At 37.7% G+C, this 18,772-nt stretch overlaps 1 protein-coding gene across 5 annotated transcripts in view; it reads right to left on the minus strand.

The window, feature by feature from the left end:
• PPARGC1A (PPARG coactivator 1 alpha) overlaps positions 1-18,772 on the minus strand; it is a 755,048-nt gene that overhangs the window by 648,914 nt on the left and 87,362 nt on the right. The window contains exon 1 of one of the 5 annotated variants that reach the window (XM_074275731.1): positions 1,633-2,784. The exons of the other annotated variants lie outside the window; for them this stretch is intronic. The gene's annotated coding sequence lies outside the window, so the exon portion shown is untranslated. Of the gene's footprint in view, positions 1-1,632; positions 2,785-18,772 lie in introns of those variants that run through there. 5 annotated transcript variants of the gene reach the window in all.

Genomic DNA, 18,772 nt, shown 5'->3' on the forward strand with positions numbered 1-18,772 from the left:
ATCCAGCCCTTGCTTGAATACCATTAAGCAACAGGGAACTCACTATCTTGAAAGGCTGTTTCACCAGTGTTGAATGGTCCCAATTGTATTTTTTTTAATTTAACAATTTTATTTTATTTTAATTTAACATTTCCCCCCTTAGGAAGAGCCAAAATTATTTCTCTGTAACTCAGATTCAAAGAGTCTTTGGGGTCCTAATTTTGCCTTCTGGAGAAACATAACAGTCTCTCTCCTTTTCTAAATGACAGATGTAAAAAAAAATGAGGATATTATGCTTCCCCTTTATCATCTTTTTTCCTAGGATAATTAGGTCCCACAAATACGTCCCATTCATTCCCCCCAAATTATTTCTTCCTCCTATGACCTGGTTTCCGGTCCCCTTACCCCCCATCATTGTTCTTCTCCAAACATGCACCCACAGTTTGTCTCTATCCCTCTTTAAAATGTGTTATCCACATCCAAGACAGCTCTGAAGGATTTATGAAAAGTGCTATCCTTCCCCTGAGAAAGAACTGATGGTATCTGAATACAGATTGAAGCATATTTTTTTACTTTATTTTTCTTGAGGGGTTTTTTGGGGTCTATGTTTTCTTCCACAACATGTCTATTATGGAAATGTTTTACATGACTACACATGTATAATCTACATCAAATCACTTGCCTTCTCGATGGGGAAGAGAAGAATGGGGATGGAGGAAGGAAGACAATTTGCAACTCAAAAATTTAAAAACAGATGTTAAAATTTGTCTTTATGTGTACTTGGGGAAAATAAAATACTAACATTTTAAAAGAAAAATATCATATAAAAAAATGTGGTATCCAGAACTGAATAATACATTGTTCGAGAAGTGGGCTGACTGAGAAAAAGCACATGGGACAATCAATGGGAAGGGTGCTGGATTTGAAGTCAGAAAAGCTAGACTTGAATTCTGGTTCTACTACTTACTCTATGACTTCATACTAGATCCATTGATCTCTCTGGATCTCTCTGGGAAAAAAATGGGAAAGTTAAACTGAATGATCTCTGAGGACCTCTCAAGCTCTAAATCCCATGACTGCCTGTGACCTAGATGGCACATTTCTAGCAATGAAGCCTAAGATTGTGTTAGTTTTAGCAGATACACCAGCTCTGTTGGCTTCAACTCAGCTTACAGAAGAAAATAGTGCAATTGGGCTCCACACACGTTCTCCATAAATACATTCTCTTTTACACACACCAGCCCCAGAAGAGAGACTTTGTACTGAGCCTAGTTTCAAATCTGTCAGAATGACGACACACAGGGGCCCCATTTGGGAAGGTATTATCCTGTAATTTGGTTAAGTAAAGTGATGGTAAAGAAATTGTATAGAGTAATTTCATGGTTTAAAAATCTGTTTTCTTCCTCTATGGATCTCAAAGATATAAACAAGATCATTATAGGAGAAACATAAAACCTTGCAGATCCCATGGATACCTAAAACTTTCCAAATGATGTTCATCTGACATAATTGAGCTGTTAAATTCTTAGCAAGATAGCCACTAATTAAGGGAGCTGTGCTTTTTTTTTCCATACACAACCACAATTGAGTAAGAAATACTGCTTACAAAACATTGTTCTGAGACAATTAAGTGTATAGAAATTAAATACGTACTTTCAGAATCACTCTCTCCCCAAATGATGGCATATCATAGAATTCTAGAATATCACAATTGGAAGGAGCTTAAAATCCAACCAATAGCTGGGTCAGAATCCCCTCTATGACACATCTGATAAGTGGTAAAAAGCATTCTTCTCACATAAATCTCAGATGTGGGCTAACCAACTATCTTCAGCCTTCTCCATTTATGGAAAGCTTTACCCATTATGCCAGTCCTAAATCTGACTCTGCAGCAGCTACCTACTGTATCTTGTTCTGCCCTCGGAAGACAGACAAATCAAGTTGAATTTCTCTACCCCTTGAACATTTTTTAAATACGTGAAGATCTCAACTATGTACTCTTCCCAAGTGACTTCTCTAGCTAATTCCTTCCAACATCTTCATATGTATGGAATAATCTCAGAATCTTTCAATATAATGGCCACTCTCCCTTGGATGCTCTACAGATTATCAATATGGCAACTAGATCAAAAGGCAATATTCCAAATATACTCTGACCTACAAAAGATTATAGCAAAGCCATCACCTCCCTAAACCTAAAAATAAAACCTTTTTTGGTTGCAATCACATAATACATGAGTTCTCTTGGCCGGTCATTAGATTGTAAGCTCCTTGAGAGGAGAAATTGTTTTATTCACTGGATCTGTATCCATAAAGCCTAGATGATACATTAATAAATTCTTGACTGACTCATATTAAACTTCCAGGGGAAAAAAACTCTAGTTCTTTTTCCCTGTCTTTAAGAAGTTGATTTTTTGGAACCCAAGACATTTACATCTATTGAATTTCTCCTTATTAGATTTGGCCGTGGTCTGGTCTGTTTAGCTCTTTCCAGCTCCCAAATCTATCATTCAACATGACAGTTTTGTGTCATCTGCAAAGTTGCTAAGGATGCCATCTGTGCTTTATCCAAGTTATTGATAGAAATGTTCAACAGCACAGTGTCAAACAGACACAACTCCCTTGATACTCTACTGGTGACTTCCAATCTATTCACAACTAGATCTGAATCTGCCTAAAGATACTATGGTTTAGCTGTTATCTATTTATCTTGTTCACAAGAACAGTAAGATGAATATCCTCCCATTCTTGTTAACTGGTGACATATTTCAAAGTCAAATAAGGCTTAAAACTTGAATGAAGTAAACCTGATGCCAGATGATCCAAATGAAGAATATGGAAGTTAGTACTCCAACACAGAAAAAAAAATAATATATATATACATATATATATATAGAGAGAGAGAGAGAAAGAGAGAGAGAGAGAGAAAGAAGAGAGAAGAGAGACAGAGAGAGAGACAGAGACAGAGAGAGAGAGAGACACAGAGAGAGACACACAGAGAGAGAGAGAGACACAGAGAGAGACAGAGAGAGACACAGAGAGACAGAGAGAGAGAGAGAGAGAGAGACAGAGACAGAGAGAGACAGAGAGAGAGATAGAGACAGAGACAGAGACAGAGAGAGACAGAGAGAGAGATAGAGACAGAGACAGAGACAGAGAGAGACAGAGAGAGTTTCTAATCCCAAATTAAGATATCCGTTCACTTTTACTAAGTAGGCAAAGATTTCTCAGTCCACCAGGAGACTCTAGCATGGATAACCCAAAACCCAAGAATACTGAAGAGGTCCAGAAACAGCATCAGATTTGAAGAAAAAGGACAAAACATTCTTTCTCTTCATTAAGAGGAGATAGCCCCTAAAGACTTCAAGCCAGACAAGTGAATGGCTCCTACAGCCATAAATCAAAAGGGAATAAAAGTAAACTAGGCCAGAGCCTGATCTTTACTCAGACTATTCTTCTGTGGTAATGAAACTCTAATAACAAACAAACAAACAAAAAAGAATCCACCATAGATTCATACTTCATTCAGCTTTGCTGTTACACAGTATTTCTTGAAGTTCCTATCTCTAGATGTCTTATTGCCAAGAGATACTGTCATCATCCCCACTCCCACCCCTGCCCTCACTCACCCTTACATGATTGGGAGAATGGAAATGCCGTCTTGCTGGCAATGTTATCTATGCATCACATCCTATCCCCCCGATGGACTGCTGCCAGGAATGACATCAAAGACAAGTTACCCTTTTTTTTTCAGCTGATGTGCTTTTCATTTCAGTTGTTAGTCTGGGCTGAGCAAAAGCAAACGTACAGGTGATAAAGAGATGCTTAGAAACCTTAGGACAGAATCATTCATCTTTACCTTTTCCACAGACTAAATTTTACAGCCAAGAAGTAGTCATTTGCAAACTGTATTTAATTCTAAATTAAAGCATTTATTTATCTCCTTTCCATGCTTCCGTGGGATCATGTGTAATTTTTCTTAATGGCTTGTTCTGCAGAATGATCACATATAGTTGGGAAATCAGCTTATCGAAATGACTATAGTAAACTTCCTGAGAGCCAGGATGGTGAAGGAATGGACTGTTCTGAGTAATATTCTGGCTAGCGGGGACTAAAGGTTACCGAAAAGGAGTACCCATCTCTGCCCTCCGGTGCCCACCCTCAAAACTGGCATTGTGCCTGCTTTTGCCTTTCAAGAAAGTTTCAAGGAAGGCAGCTCCTGAGAAGAATTATTCCCAAGGGCCAATGCTTCAGACCTGATATTAAAGGTCTGAAAGATAAATGAAGGTTAAATCATCACAGGAAGAGAAAGGGAAGAAAACAGATGTATGATAGGACCGAAAAGAGCCCAGTTTCCCTCCTTACACATCCCAGTTAAGTTCTAAGAATGCATTAGAAGGTGTAAACCATAGAAAAAAGGCTATAAGCACCTCCAACCAGTTCAGAACTACACAAGAAGACTTCTAGAAACCAGCCAGAGTAAGTGAAGGCATACTATTTTGTGCCGAGGCAATCTAACCAAATCACCACAAGAAACAAGGCCAGATTAATGCCTGGGCAGCACAACCCGTATCCAGGCAACCTACTCCTGAGCCACAACAGGATGTGGGGCCAGTCAGACCAGTATGAGGCAAACCATGGCTGCCCTAGAGCCTCTATAACCCATTCTTGAACCACTGCAGGGAAAGAGCAGGGGTATGAGCCAGAATGGATGGCATGGAGAAGAGGGAATGAAAAATGGAGAAAGTGAATAAGGAATCATAACCCGAGTGGAAGGACTGGAGGTAGGAAGAGGGAGTTAAAAATCAAGGGTCATCTCCAATTAATGTCATGTCCTAAATATCTAAGCCTGTGAGCAGGAAGGTAAGTACTCACATCACTAGTTTCTCTCTACTCCATATCTTGGCCAAATCTCTCTCAACCAATGGGAACATCAAAGCAAAACAATGTTTTGCATCTAAAACGCTTCAGAATCTATCCCCTTCCTACCTTTCCAGGCTTAAGACACATCATTGATGATCTAGCCATGCTGGCTTATTTGCCACCCTTCCCAGTGTCCCAGCTCTCCCGTACTTTGTAATAATTGTCACCCTTCCCTGAAATGATCAACCCCCTCTCCTGAAATTTCTGACTCCTTTAAGAGTTAGCTCAAATGGTACCTAGCTCAGAAAGTCTTTCCATATCCTCCTGCTAATAAACATCCACTTACTGTGTGTCTATCATCTAAGTACCCAGTTTCTCTTCCTTTAGAAGATAAGCTCTTAGAGATCAGGGACAGATTTTTTGTCTTTTGTTTGAATCATCTGCACTTGGAACAGCGCTTATCACATAATGAGTAATTAATAAATGCTTCTTGATTGATTGGTATGAATCAATCAATGCAGGTTAGCAACTTATCTGTGCTTAATTTTAGGAAAATTCTAGAATAAACATCTTATTTAGGGGAACACAACTAATCTGGGTCAGAAGGGAGATCTGAATCTGGGTCTTCTTGTTAGAGCTCTAGGATCATTGTGCCATGAAGCCAATTAGATTGTTATATAACTAATCACAGCCAAAAAGTGTGTTCTACTGGGAAGCCTCTACATGGTGTGACGGAGACCCTGGGTGCTTAAAGGCTAGGTTAGCAGAATGGGAATTTCTACAGTTCCCACCAGGTCAGGAATGCTTTCTAGGCCTAAGGATGAAGGAAGTGTATCTGTTACCATCTATACTATATTTGGAAGGCACCAGTTTGCTCCCTAAGTAACATTTTGGGGGGTCATGTTCACATCTATTTAGTTACAAAGGGGATAGAAAGTATGTCAATCGGGGGACTGACCACACCATCAGAATTACAGACCCCTTAACTATATTAAAATGCAACAAAATATGATTAACATGGAAATGACCCTGAAAATAATTTCACTATTTTTCTCTTGTATCCTTAGCACCTAACACAGTGCCTACTACATAGTAGGTGCTCGATAAATGCTTGATTGATCATCATCTTCAATTTTGCACTAGAAGGATTCTTAGAGATAATAAAGTACAAGTCTCTCATTTTTGCCAGCGGGGAAACTGAGGCCCACAGAAAAAAAAATGACTTGTCCAGAATTCTTCTTTGATGCCTCAAAAGAGCATGACCTACAGGGTATCTATTTTTCAAAAATCAATCTAAAAATACCAGGCTTTCAGAAAGTATCAAGCATTTCTAAAGAACAGTGTAAAAGAAAAACTGAGAGACTTTATTCCAAATGATTCTAACAATCACTAAGAACTGGGGACAAGGCATTTAATTGCTCCTGGATAGTGGTGGAGTATCTTTGCATGACCAGCTATAAAATGTCACAGAATCCATCTAGTTCGATCCCTCTCATTTTGTAAATAAAGAATTGAAGGGCTAGAGAAAGGAAATTCTTTATCGAATAATCAAGCCCACTTTATTATGTCTTAATATCATTCAATACTTCAGAAATCTGAAATTTGACTAGTGTGGGTACATCCTCAATCAATGTAAATGATAAACCATTAAATGGGTAGTTATAATCCTGCAGTGTTTTCCACTGACCTCCTTCTAAGTCCCCTAAAGTGCTGCAATCCTTTCAGGACAACCGGTCCACATACAATTTCTACCAGGTGATCTGATACCTACAAAATCTGCAGAAAGCCAAATGTAGAGTGCAAAAAAAAAAAAAATGGCAAATCAACAACATGAACAGTGTTTTTAACCTCCCCAAAACTAAGGACCGCGTGACCCGTTCCAAAAAAGAAAAACCACATTGGTCTGTATGATTCCCTAGCCTTTTTGCTCTAAATAGTCTATATTCCCTCAATAATATCTAACAAGGTGGGACCAAATATCCATATTTGTTCAATATAAACATTTGGTAACAATTTGGGGGCAAAATAACATAGCTAATTGTTATTGAGCTATGGGAGAAGTGATCCAGAAGTACTTGCGATAGCCAGGCTAGGACAAAGCCAGTCCATAGGATAGCATTGAATTCAGTAATGGACCATAATCATCAGGTTATTATATTAAAGTGTTGCTAAATATTCACTTAGCTCCAAAAACACAGTGGGTGTGAGGTCTCTGTAGGCTGTGCAATGGAAACTGCCCTCTTTGTAAGATGTAAGCTTTATGGGAAATCTCAACAGAGACTGACTGCGAAAAAAATGTTTACCAAGGCAGAGAAAATACCCACAGAAGGAATCAGTTTATCATAAACAATACAAATATTTACTCTATTATTTAATGTGTGCCCAGCATGTCTGTCCTTAATGTAGCATTAGCTGACATCAGGAACACACCATATGTGCAAATAATTAATTCAAATTATGTTTTCTTCCAGTGTGTTGTCTGAGAAAGGGGCTGAATTAATGTAAAAATATATTCAGTAGCAAATCATTGAACGATCTCTCTATGTAACAACCTGCCCGTGTTTGCCTTTGTGAACACATAGTTTTTAAGACTTTGTCCTCATTGTTATTCTGGTGCCAAGAGCTGATGGTATTTGAAATGCTCCTACGGTGTTCCTTATATAATCAGAAGGATGACTAACACAGCCATGAAAAAACTGACTTGGCTAAAGCTTTTCTTATAAGATGAAGCCTCAGATATAGCGAGATCTTCTGAAGAAGTCCAGCTCTTCTAACAGGCAGCAGAGATGCTTGAGACGTTACAAACAGGAGATGATGGATCATTCCAGCTTTTCAGAGTAGAAAGGCAAAAAAAAAAAATAATAATAATAATAATAATAAAAGCCTATTTGTATGGGAATGGATGTCCATCTAAAAGATTACTTAGGGGGCAGCTAGGTGGCGCAGTGGATAGAGCACCAGCACTGAATTCAGGAGGACCCCACTTCAAATGTGGTCTCAGACACTTAACACTTCCTAACTGTGTGACCCTGGGCAAGTCACTTAACCCCAGCCTCAGGAAAAAAAAAAATAATAATAATTTCTTACTGTGGATTTATTTCAAGCTTATTTCCAGCCTCAGGAATAAATAAATAAATAGATAAATAAATAAATGGATGAATAAATAAATAAATGAAAGATCACTTAATATTTATATGAAAGGGGGATTCTCATTGGCAATTATTATGTTTCCATAGTAAATGACAACAGAGCAAACTTTTATTTGTGTGACTTTTCAAAGGGAAATATCTATCTTTAAGGCAATATTTAAACAAAAGGCACTATGTAAAAATGGCAACTATATATACTATATCATTGCTAAAGAAATGACGTCAGATACTTAAGTTCATACTCTGCCTTTGTCCCAATCATTCTCTGTACCTAGATACTCCTTCACTTCTACCTCAGAGTCTTTCTTCCCTATAAAATCCAATTCAGACACTACTTCTTGATCCCTCCCTTCCAATTGCAAATGTCTTCTTTCCTTGTATTTGACTACTTTACATACTTTTTTTTTATTTTATTTAGAATTTTTTCCACAGTATATATGCATGAGTAATTTTTTTATACTATTATCCCTTGTATTCATTTTTCCAAATTATCCCCCCCTCCCTCCATTCCCTCCCCCCGATGACAGGCAATCCCATACATTTTACATATGTTACAATATAACCCAGATACAATATAACTTTACATACATTTATATTTATTACTTTTATATTATGCTGATGCAATATTTCTCTTATTCTATCTATATATCTATCCTCCATCTATTGTTGCCTCCCCGTGTTCTTTGAGAGAAGGGAATGTTGAATGCTTTGTGCTTGTTTCCCCAGCAGCCAGTAGAATATTTGGTACGTAGAGGGCACTAAATACATCACTATTAATTGATGACTTTACCAAAGTCCTCTTCACTGAGATGAGAAAAGGTTCTCAAAGAGTCTGACCAGGTTTATAAAAGCAAAGCAAGTTCTATCAAGCTAGAAAGGTTTTGAATGTAGGCCCTGAAGAATCAACACATCACTTATCTAAGAAGCTCATCATCCTTGGGAGGATGACTAGGTGATAGATTTTGGAAAAAGCCAAGAGAAGCTCATGAAAACTGGCAACTAAGCTATGGAAGGTTGCCATCTGCTGAGGCAGACAGAAGACATTACCAAAGAAATCATGGGTTCTTGAAGTACCAAGGAAAATTTGAGTTCATGTCTTTTCCTCCCTCCTAGGAGGGAAGAAGCTCTTGGAGGTCAGTATTCCATCTTATCCAACCTTTGTATCTTTCCCAGAACCTGGCACACATGGCTTTGTTCCTAACAAGCCCTTGATAAATGTTTGTTCCTAACTAATGAAAGTTTCTAACTTTCTCTGTCTCATCCTGGTATTCTATTTCCCACTTTTTCAAATCTCCCTTCTTTCAAACAATAATTCTTAGGGAAAAACACAGATTCATGAAAGATTTTAAATTGATAAGGTCTTGACATTGCATCTAGTTCATCTTTTTGAACTTTTGCTCAGATTTCTCCACAAATTCAGAAGAATTTTTGAACCAATAAAGCATGGTCAATCAGTTTCCCTTCTAGCTACAAAGCAGGATAGCCAACTTCAGTCTGAAATGATCAATGAAAGTAGTAAGCCTGATCTGAAATCCAAAATCTAGGCCCAAGTCCAGGTTTTTCAAATGACCATCTGTATGACCTTGGGCAACAAACATAACCTTTCAAGGCCTCAGTTTCCTCATTTGTAAAGTAATCAGATTAAATTATTTTCTAGCTCTCTGAAATTAATTCATTAACTTCTTCAAATGTAGCATCAATTAGTGATTTTCTGTACAGATAGAAGAGAAAAATGGGAAGTTCTACTTCAGTCCTTTCTCTTCACTACTGTCCTAACTCTCCCTGAAAATCACTTTGTGTCTGTACAACAGATTCCTAGACAACCCTCCTTCCAATCTCTTCTTGTTCCAGCCCATCCTATACAACATTTCTAGATGGGACTAACAAGATACTGAACCAAGTGTTAGAAACCACTTGATCCTACTCCTGGTAGGTTCCAAAGAGCTATCAGCCTACCAAAATGCTGACTTTCAAGGCCTGTGCTACAAATTCTAAAAGTTTTAAAGTCCTCTCCAACATTCTAAAAGTACTCTTGCTACAAACTTGCAAGAATGACTTGCAAGAATTGTTGATTCTTTCAAATTATATAGCAAATAAACATAAATCCAAAAGAAAACAAATAGCATAAATCCTTTGATTACATTAAAATATGACAAATATTAAGTAGGTTGGTCAAGTGTGAGTTAGAAACAACAGTAAAGCAAATTAATTTTGAAATCCTTCCGTATTAAATATATTCCTTAGTTTTTTTTCCACAGAACCTGCCTAACAATTTCTGAAATAATAGAGCCATCGAGGCAGGATACCAGCCATGCTTACACCATCTGATTGTTCCCTGTGTCAAGATACAAAGGAAACTTCAATGTTAGGCTACGGCCTATTCTATGTCCCCCCATATCTGGAATGCACTCCCTCCCAACTTTATAGAGTCTTTCTCTTCTTTTGAGATGAAACTCCAAAACCTTCTTCTAAATTGAGACTTCTCAGCTCCCCGTCTGTCAATATTAGCGCTCTCCCTATCCCTCTGTACCGTATTTACCTACTTAGGCTATATCCAGATTATACTGCATGGAATTATGTATGTCTTTGTTTTCCCCTCCATTAGAACGTAGGCTTGTGAGAAAGAATTATTGTATTCTTTGCCAACCGTAGTGGCTGGAACATAGCTGGCACATAGTAAATTGTACTGACTGATTAAAGATGAAAAAAATATAAAGAAAATCATTTGAAAACACTTTAATAGAATTCATTCCTGTCTTTTCCAATTCTAGAAAAAATCAATAGGCACACACTGATGAACTTTAATATCCTGATTTCACAGGCCCTTTGGCTCTCAATACCTTTGATCAACATCTCAATTCTCTAATACCTCCCATAGTAGTCACAGCTTAGATCTCCCCTCCATACAAAAGACCCAACCTTGAACCCTGAAATCTGCATCACTTTCCATATCTCCTAATAACCTCTCTTTTGAAACTGATCTTCGCCTTTGGGGAGTCCTTGATCCCTCCATATTCTCCCTATTCTGGCTGCACTTGTCTCTCTACCTAATCTTAAATCCACTGTCTACCATCTCTCCCTCCCAACCAAACTACCCAATATTCTTCCCAGCTCAAGCTCTGCTAAAAAAAACCCTCTCCCTCTAAAATGTCTTCCCATCATTCTCAATCCCAATTTGCTAAGCACTGCTAGAATGAATTATGAAACTTTACTGTCCACTGTAAATTCATTTTAAAATTCATCTCTTATTCATTCTCTATTAAATTTCTGGCAACAGCTGTTACAAACTTTAATACTCCATCAAGTTTCTACTGTATCCTAGCTCTCCTCATTTCTCAGCAGATAAATTTATTTTCAACTGTACTGAAATGAAGGCGTCTAACAGGAGATTGTTTAACTTTTCTTTATAATTTAAAACCCGTTTCTACCTATATCCACTTCCACTCCTGTCTCAGAAGACAGTATGGTTTCTTCCCCAAGCGTAACTCCCCCTATACCATTCCTGCCAAACCAAAGTCCTGTTTGTTTTTCCCTTCCCTTTCCCTCTCTGCTGCCAGTTGGACAAATATGCTCAAGTATTTCCAATCCTTTCAAATACACACACAATCCTTCTTCAACTCGGCTATCTTCTGAAATTATCATCCTTCCTTGGCTCTCCAATGCCAAATTGCCAGCAAAAGCCATCTATGTTTGTTGCTTCTACTCCTTTATCATCTACTTACTCTCCTAAGCCTACCATTACTCTACTGAAACAATCTTCTCTTACGGTACCATAGTCCAAATTGACAAGCTCAGGGGTAATTTCTCAGTCCTCATCTTAACATCTCTAGCATTCCACGTAGCCAATAAGCCTTTCTTGAAACGCTGTCCTCTCTTGACTGCTGTGTTCATATCATGTAAATTTTATCTTCTCTTCTCTTTCTCCTCTAGTCTTTTCATTATCCACATCCCAAAAAGTTCCAACATTAACTCTTTTCTCTATTACGTACTTCTGTAACTTTAAATATCAGGTTTATATGGATTACTCCCAAATTCTAGGCCCCAAATCCCCATTTTAACTGTCCTTTTGGAAATCTTTATCTGGAAGTCATAAAAGACCTTGTAACTCCCCATATATTGGACTGAACTAAAATATTCCCTACTAAAAAATAATCTGCTCCCTAACTTTGTCTTTTTCTATTAGTGAACCCATATTCCTGGAAGTAAAATCATCTGTGCATCTTTTTTCTTCCTCATGCTTTTTTCTCCCAGTCTCTTGGATTCTACTTCTCAAATATCCCCAAATCATCCCTTTTTTTCATTCTCACTGCCAACATCCCAGGTCAAGTGACCATTACTTCTCATCTCCATTATTGTAGCAATTTTGACCCTTTACTAGCCTGATCTTCTCTTCCCTGTTCCAATGCTACACATAGCTAACAGAGCAATTTCCCCACAGCCCAGCTCTGATCATCTCACTCATTCACCGATTCACAAATATTTAATGCTTTCCACTGCCTACTGAAGTCTCTAACTTATCTTTCCAGCCTTATCTCTTTTTAATTTTTTTTAATTTTAAAGCTTTTTATTTTTAAAACATGTGCAACATGCATCCTTGCAAAACCTTGTGTTCCAAATTTTTCTCCTTCTCTTCCCCCAACTTCCTCCCCTACATGACAAATAATCCCATAAAGGTAAAACATGTATAACATATTCAGTTCTTCTGTATGTATTTCCACAATGATTATGCTGCACACACACAAAAAAAAATCAGATCAAAAAGGAAAAAAATGAGAAAGAAAAGAAAATGCAAGGAAACAACAACTAAAGTGAAATTACTATGTTGTGACCCACATTCAGTCCCCATAGTTCTCTCTGTGGGTACAAATAGTTCTCTCCATCACAAGACCAGTGAACTAGCCTGAATCACCTCATTACTGAAAATAGCCCTTTTTATCAGAATTGATCATTGTATAATTTTGTTGTTGCCGTGTACAATGTTCTCTTGATTCTACTCGCTTCACTTAGTATCAGCTCAAGTAGGTCTCTCCAGGCCTCTCTGAAATCATCCCACTGATTTTTTCTTACAGAACAATAATATTCCATAACACTCATACACCATAACTTATTTAGCCCATTCTCCAACTGATGGGCAGCCACTCAGTTTCCAATTCTTTGCCACTACAAAAAAAATCCAGTCATCTCTTATTAAACCTTAATATGTACATTATTTTCCAAGCAAACTGCAATAAACATGAATCCCCCAATCTTACCTTATACTTTTGGTATCTCTACCTCTGTTCTGTGCCTATATCTTGATGCTAAGCAACTATCACAATCAGCATCCAATTTTACCTGCTGAAATCTTAGCCATTGAATATCTGCCTCAGTTGCTATCACCTCTGAGAAATCTTATCAGGATTCTCTTCCCACCTCACAACCTTCCCCAATTGAAGTCATTCAAAAATATTATTAAGTTCCTACCATGTGCAAAGCACTGTGGGAGGCACTGGGGAAAAGTTTAGATCATCTCTGATTCCTATTTTCAAGAAGCTTACAGTCAATAAAGACATAGAGCACATGCAGAAATAACTATGATATAGAGTAATACATGGTAACTCTAATAATTGATTTCCTTTCTAATGAATCTGTATTTAAGGGAGAAATTGAAGCAATAGCAATGAACAATTCATGCCTCAGTATTATATTAGCAATTAATTAAATCTACCCAGCAATACACAGAAACTAGTCATCTGCCACTGTATTTATTTTATTTCATTTCATTTTCTGTATCTTGTATATCCCCCAAAGCAATTCTATGCAGTAATTTTACCTTGCATGCACAAATCTAATAATCCCTCTTTGTTCTTTAGCATTTCAGGCACCATTGTTATAATATTATTAAATGTACATCAGATAAATTCCAGTCGTGTAGCACAAGTCCAAATACCTATTTTCCCAATCATTTATTTTCCACTTTTCCCAGGTAAACATCTAATGACAAGTTCTCACATATCTCATTTCCTTTATTAGCAATGACTTTTTTTCTTCCAAACGATATGCCCTTCTTCATTTTTTGTCCTTCCAAGTAATTTTTTGCTAATAAGAGGATTTAGTCAGTCTTCCCATGCACATTCAGACCCCATAATAATAACAAGCAATATGTAGGAGACTGACAGATATTATTTGACAGGTTCAGAATTAGGGTGCAGGCAATGAAAAATTCAGAATTACAAAAATCTGGATCCTTTAGCATGCTACATTATTTCTAATGTGACTTCTCTGGTAACCTTGAGGGTCAAGGGCTGTGGGAATGGAGTGGGGGAGAAGCTGTCACACATCTATTTACTGTCTAACCTATAACTGAGTAATTAGGAGACTTTTGTCAATCCCAGTGTCAATGCCACAAATACTTGAGTCATAAAGCACAGCACTGGAATATAAACTCCAGCTTCATTCTATAATCACACTTCTTTGACAACCTGGTTTAACTAATCCAATGTCCTTTTCACATATTTTATCCACTCCAAACCAACCTAAGGAAACTGATTATTCTATAACCACTTAAATCTTCACTGGGGAAAAGAAATTTTTTGGTGTTTACTTAGATCACCAGACCAATGTTTATTTACTACTGCATTTCATAAAGGAACTATTGTTTTCCAGAAGTCTTCCATTTTAAGAAAGGAGTGGATGGTGATATGTCGTACCAGAAAATGTGACAACTCCTAGTGAACCATCTAGAGATAAGAGAGCACTCTTATTTGCCTTAGATTCTATTTTTACATTTCCTATCCACCCACCTTGCCATTCATGGTCATCACTTTTTTTTTTCCTGTTTAGTAAGATTTCCCTTCCAGTAATGCCCATAGCAATTGAACAAATGTCATTTAATGCCTCGGCCATTCCAGAGGCCATGTTCAAACTGACCACATATGACACGAGAAAGATGAACTTTTTTCAAGGCTGTCTACATTGCCCTCACATCCAAGATGGGAAAAATCCACAACTCTTAGCAATGCACAGAAGGAGAGGATATAGGAAACTCAGCAGCTTGTGGCAGTGGGGAGACTTCCTACCCTTTCAGCAGATTGGATCACAGTACATTGTATTGATCAGAAAAAATTCCCCAGTGAAAGGTCATTATGTTATAAGCACACGTGAAGAAACAACAGACTGTTGAATCTGTTTTAAAAATGTTGCTTTGTTCTGCTTTGTGAGCTTAAAGTTTGTTATGATGGGTAAAATTGTATAAAGAAAGGACTGATCCTTTCAAAATGCAATTGTTATTGGCAGACGGCATTTAGGCTATCTACTCTCTAGCAAGAAGCATGGGGGTAGGGAGCTGAATTTCTCTCAAAGTCCATAACCTGCCCTGAAAAGTGAGAGCCATTATTCTTCCATTGATAAATGGCCAAAGCTTATGAACAATTTCAGATGGAGAAATTAAATTAATTTAATTAAATTAAAACCATTTCCAGCCATATGAAAAAATGTTCTAAATCACTACTGATCAGAAAAATGCAAATTAAGACAACTCTGAGGTACCACTACACATCTGTCAGATTGGCTAAGATGACAGGAAAAGATAATGATGAATGTTGGAGGGGATGTGGGAAAACTAGGACGCGAATATATTGTTAGTGGAGTTGTGAAATGATCCAACTATTCTAGAGAGCAATAGGGAAATATGCCCAAAGGGCTATCAAACTGTGCATACCCTTTGATCCAGGAGTGTTTCTACTGGGCCTATATCCCAAAGAGATCTTAAAGGAGAGGATGGGACTCACATGTTTGTGGCAGCCCTTTTTGTAGTGGCAAGAAACTGGAAACAGAGTGGATGCCCATCAATTGGAGAATGGTTGGTAAAGGTAAAGGAGAAAAGGGGGAGAGGGGAGAGGAGGAGAGGGGGAGAGGGAATGTTATGTGAATGTTCTGGAATATTATTGTTCTGTAAGAAATGACCAGTAGGATCATTTCAGAAAGGCCAGGAGAGACTTATATAAACTGATGCTGAGTGAAATGAGTGTAACTGAGAGAACACTGAACACAATTATGAAGATTATGTGAAGATCAACTCTGGTGGACATGGCTCTTTTCAACAATGAGATGATTCAGACCAATTCCTATAGACTTGTTATGGAGAGAGCCATCTGCTCTCGAAGTGAGGGCTGAGTATGGATCGCAAAATAGCATTTCTGCCTTTTTGATGTTTGCTTGCTTTTTGTTTTGTTTTTTTTTCCCTTTTTGATCTGATTTTTCTTATGCTGCATGATTAATGTGGAAATTTGTACAGAAGAAATGCCCATATTTAACATATATTAGATTACTTGCTGTTGGGGGAAGGGAGGGAGAAAAAAATCGAAAAACAAGGTTTGGCGAGGGTGAATGTTGAAAACTATCTTTGCATATATTTTGAAAATAAAAAGCTATTATTTTTTAAAAAGAAAAGTGAAAGCCATGGGGGTCACTTTCTAAAAAAGGTACAGAATGAGAGCAACAGGAGAAGTTGTCCCATCTCCTCTCCCTGCTGGTCTCCTAGCACTACAACGCCACTCCTACCAGGGCTCACTCCCTATAAGTAGACTGGAATCTGGGGTGGGTCCAGCCAATCAGTTCATGGACAGTAGGCTAAAGAAACTATTTATTATCTCACTGGGATTGGGAGCTTAAGGATTTCCTGCCTTCTCAGTCATGGAATCTTTTCAAATGAATTGCAACCATCCTTGAGGCAGCTTGTATCTCAAGAAGACCTGAGATACAAGCCCTCCCAGGAGTTCCCCAGTAAGTACCTATGTAATGAGCCACTGTGAAGTTTGTCGCACTTTTTCACCAATCCAACATGGACACTCAAGGCAGAATATGTTTGGACATCCTCAAGGACAAGTAGTCAAGCCTACATGATGTGAGAGCCATTGCTATCAATCCACAGCCTGCTGATAGAACCCAATATTGGCAGAACATGCTGTTTGACTCTGAGCAAATCCTAAAGCCTCTGAAAAATATCTGCTGGAAACCTACCAGTCTCTCTTTCCTATAGCTTGTGCGTGCTTGTGTGTGTGTGTGTGTGTGTGTGTGTGTGTGTGTGTCCCTTTTTTCCTCCCTCTCTTTCCTCCCTTTTCCCCTTTCTCTCTTCTCTACAGCACTCTGTAGTTTTTCTTTTTTTCTAATATTTTTCTTTTTCTTCTTAAACTAAATCTCGAGTTCTATCCTCAACATTAATGGATAAATTTTATTTAAAAATTCTGTGCTTTCCATGGGTCTGGCCTGCAAGAATCCATATAACGTAAAGCATCTGAGAGGATATCAGTGGAGAAACAATGTTTATATTGTTGCTGTAATATCTGCAAAAGACAAAGTTGGCTACTTTGGATGATTCTCATTGCTAAATTATTCATGAGGCCCCAGAGACTTGGATAAGGCAGCATGACCATATTCAATTGACTATTCAATTCAAAAAACGTTTATGAAGTGACAAAATGAGATCCATGAGTTAACATATGTAAAAAAGTGCTCTACAAACTTGAAAGTTTATATAAATGCTAGCCACCATTGTTCCATTACACTGTGAACTTATGGAGAACAAAGACCTTTTTAGCTGAGTGCTTAAGAGAGTGCCTGGAATATAGTAGGCACTTAATAAATGTTTACTGGCAGACTGATAACTATTTAGGCAACACACTGTACTGGGTAAGCAGCAAGCTCTACAGTTTAGACAGGACCATGCACTTGCCTTCACAGGGCTGATATTAAATCAGAAACACTAATCCCTGTACTACAGAGTGGGTTTCTGGGAAATCGACAGAAGCAAAATCTTTGAATCACAGGCACAAAGCTCAAGTAGACATATGCCATGTCAGAGGGACAGTAAGTGAACCTGAATCTACATTAGAAGGGCAGAAACATCACAAAGCAGCAAAGTCCTGTGTTTCTCTAGACCCACTTATGATTTCTTCCTTTTTTATTACAGGGTAAGGAGGGGGTGAATTTTCTTTCTACATCTTACCAAAATGACTGAGAAATTTCTAATTCACTTTCAAATCCCAGAAATACAAATGCTTTATAGAATGTTAAGATATGAGGCCTGAATATTCTTAAGTAGAAGGAGTATGAGTTGGAAAATATAGGAAAGAGAATTAATTTAACTCCTTTTGCATAATAGTGAGCTCTCTGAAATTGGCAACTGAACCTACAAAAGGGGACATTTTGAAATGATATACAATTTTTAGGTTTTGGAATTCTGAATTATGGCTATTGTGTGGGCAATCTATAATTAATTGGTAAAGTGAAATTGTGGATAAGCAATATAGATTCTTCACAACTATGATAACCAATTTGGAAATCAAAAGACTCATATTCTTAACTTTCTCTTCATGGCCCTCTCTTTAATTTTCAATGCCACCAATCATGTACTCTTTTCTAGTTATAGTGGGTATCATCTTACTACAATTCATATGGCAGTGAAATCCAATCATTACGCTTTCCCTTTGTCAGGAAGAACTTTGCCATTTTAAGGCAAGCCACTTAAAAATTATTAAATGTTAAATATTATATTAAATATTGTAAAAGATTACATTTGTGGCACAACATTTGCAGCATCCTGAATTTGTCTAAGAATAAAAAAAAATCATAATCTGCCTGGCTCCTTATAGACTATACAGTTGATAAATAATGATTTTTTTTTCTCTTTTTTCTGAGGCTGGGGTTAAGTGACTTGCCCAGGGTCACACAGCTAGGAAGTGTTCGTGTTTGAGACCAGATTCGAACTCGGGTCTCCTGAATTCAAGGCTGGTGCTCTATCT

The sequence above is a fragment of the Sminthopsis crassicaudata genome, chromosome 6, assembly GCF_048593235.1.
Source record: "Sminthopsis crassicaudata isolate SCR6 chromosome 6, ASM4859323v1, whole genome shotgun sequence".
Taxonomy (NCBI): Eukaryota; Metazoa; Chordata; class Mammalia; order Dasyuromorphia; family Dasyuridae; genus Sminthopsis; species Sminthopsis crassicaudata.